The sequence below is a fragment of the Arachis hypogaea genome, chromosome 14 (genome assembly GCF_003086295.3).
Source record: "Arachis hypogaea cultivar Tifrunner chromosome 14, arahy.Tifrunner.gnm2.J5K5, whole genome shotgun sequence".
NCBI lineage: Eukaryota > Viridiplantae > Streptophyta > Magnoliopsida > Fabales > Fabaceae > Arachis > Arachis hypogaea.
Genome location: NC_092049.1, coordinates 126,595,393 through 126,598,556, shown reverse-complemented (window position 1 = coordinate 126,598,556; position 3,164 = coordinate 126,595,393).

The window sequence follows — 3,164 nt, the reverse complement described above, 5'->3', positions numbered from 1 at the left end:
GCTGATGTGAAAAGTTGGAGTAAAAGTTAGCCTCAAACTTTTACTCAAACTTTTACTCAAGCTTTCATGATTCCAAACCCGGTTCAATTCGGTTCTTCTCCAAACTCCAAGAGCAATCAACCAAGGCCTCTATCAACCCAATTCCATCAAGAGCAAGGGCCCAATTGTCATCACTCAAAGGCACAAGAGATAGATAAAATAGGAATTTCATTTAATTGTAATTTGTTTTTAATTTCATTTTCATTTTCATTTTCATTTTGTAAAAGCCTATATAAGGCATCATTTTCATATTTGTTGAAGGGGGGGGGGGGCGAGCTCCACTAGGGAGCATTAGGAATACAGAGCTCTCTCTCTGAGTTTCATTTTCTGTTTTGAATCTTGAATTGAGATTGAAAGAAATTCTATTTTTATTCTCTATTTGCAACTTCTCTTTACTTCTTCTGCAATCTTTTTTTTACTCTCTGCAACTTTTCTCTTGTTGGATCAAGGAAGGATCCACTCCTGAGATCTTCAACATCCTTTTAAATTTTTGCAAATTAAGCACAGTCACTTTGCTCTCTGATCTTCTTGTTCTCAATTTACTTTCCAGCACTTTTGTTCCTCTGCACTTTACATTTGGGTTGTTGTGATCTTGATTTATTCTTCCTGCAATTTAACTTTCCAGTTATTTGATCTACTGCCCTCTTTAATTTCCAGCACCCACTCCCCTTTAATTTCATGCAATTTACATTTCTTGCAATTTAAGATTCTTGCAATTTACATTTCTTGCCCCTTAAGCTACTTGCCAATTTACTTTCTGCACTTTAATTTTCCTTGTCATTTACTTTCTGCTGCATCAATTATCACTCAAATGTTAGCTTGACTAAACTAATCATCCACTAAAGTTGCTTGATCCATCAATCCCTGTGGGATCGACCTCACTCCCGTGAGTTTTATTACTTGATGCGACCCGGTGCACTTGTCGGTTAGATTTGGGTGTTTTGGAGGAATTCGTTTCTTCCACAAAAATATCCCATCAAGTTTTTGGCGCCGTTGCCGGGGATTGATTTAGATCAACAATGATTAAGTTGATGAGAAGTCTAGATCAAGCATTTTCTTTATTTTTGTTCTCTGTTCTAAGCTGAAACCAAGGTGTTTGTGTTTTTGCCTCACTAAGAAATTCTCATCTCTGATATGAGTAATTTCAATTTTCATTGATGTTTGTAAAATACAAATGGAGTTCAACTCATCATTTGGTTAAACAAAATTTTATGGGATATCACCCACCATCACCAATCTCTAATGGTGGTTGGGAATATCACCAAGAAACTTCAAATTCTGGGCACTCCAATTCATGGAGCTATGCTTCAGAACCACAAGATGAGAAAGAAAATCATATGGGATATTTCCCTCCACCACAAAATGATGCAAGTCATGACTCTAATGGTGGCTGGGAAGGGAATTCTAGTGCTCCATATGATATTCATCCAAAGATATCATCACTTGACCATACTTCAACCGAAAGCCCCTTTCAAAACTCACCACCCACACAAACTTCCATGAACCACTCAAGGCTTTCAGAGCTTGAGTCCATGTTCAAAAAAAATGAGGAGGAGACAATGAAAGCCTTGAAAAGGGAAGAAATCATCCGTCAGAGGATGAATGAGCACCTGGAGAACATAAGGAAACACTTAGAACCATCAAACAGTAAAAATCAATCTGTGGGAGAGGAAGTGGAAAAATAAGAACAAAAGGTCCTTATGTTAAGTGAAAGTGCAATGAAGAAGGAGGAACAACAAGAGGAAGAAGCTACTGAGTCAAGTGGATTTTTAATGAAGAATGAGGTGGTTGAAAATGAAACTACACTTGAGGTGACAAAAGAACATGAACACTCACAACCTCCACAAACCTCCCTGGACCAAAACGCCTCAACACTTGAATCCATGATTGAAAGGTATGAAGAGGAGATGAAGAAAGCTTGGGAAGATCAACAAACCTCCTCCATAAAAGAGCTATTAAAACAAATGTTGAGTGTAAAAGAGGAAGTGGAGGAGCAAGAAAGTGAAGAAGTCATTCCAAACTCAAGTGAGGCAAAGAAGTACATAAAGGAGGAGTTCATGGAACCACCAATACAAGAGACTCTTGATGAAAAGAAGACTCCAACAATCACACAACCACCAAGACTTGGATTCAAAGAAGTGAAGGCAATTAACAAAAGCACCAAGAAGAGGATTGTGACCAAACTACCAAGGACAACATTCAAGAGGAGGTCAACCACAAGCAATCCAACCCCTGGACCAATAGCAAGCAAGCTCAATCAAGCCATGTACAACAGAAAGCTTGCTAAGAGGAAACCAAGACAGGGGGCAATAGCTGAATCTTCTCCTCTCTTGAAGTCATTCCTCTTAACAAACTGGAAGAAGAGGAAGAAAGTGAACAACATGTCAACCGTAGGTATAATTTCTCTTCTCTGCTTTGTTTTCATTCTTTGTTTTGTTTAAATTCAATAAATTGGCATATGGTTACATTCTAAGTTTGGTGTTGCCTTGCAACAAATTATTTTCAATCTTTTTGGATGATTGCATCAAATCAAAAATGAAAGTGACACACCAAGATTCTAAGTTTGGTGTGCCACCTATTTTTCTATGCAAATCATTCAGCAACACCACTTGTCTGCATAACCATAATGTCTTTGCAGTGTTAATTTTCTTTTGGTTTGATATTTTGTTATTCTGTTTACTTTAGTTAATTCTTTGTTTTTAATGGTTTCATTTTAGTTTACTTATTTGCTGTGTTTATTAATACATCACCAAGAGAGCTTTATTAATGACAGATTCTTGGCTTAGTGATTGTATTTAATAAAGAACAGTTTCATTTGCTTGGTTTAATTCAAATAAATGGACATAGGATTGCATTCTAAGTTTGGTGTTGCTATGCAACACAATTTGCTTCAAATCTTTACTGGATACTTGCATTGATTCCAAGTGAAAGTGTCACACTAAGTTTGGTGTGCCACTTATTCTTTATGCAAAGTATTATGCTCACCTTCTTAAGCTTGCAATCATAATGTCTCTGTCTCTTGTGCCTTGATTATTATCTTTAATTTTGCTTGCTTGAAACACATGTACTACTAACATTTCTTGTGTAAGACATTCATGATCCATCTTAGCCCCATAGCCATGGTT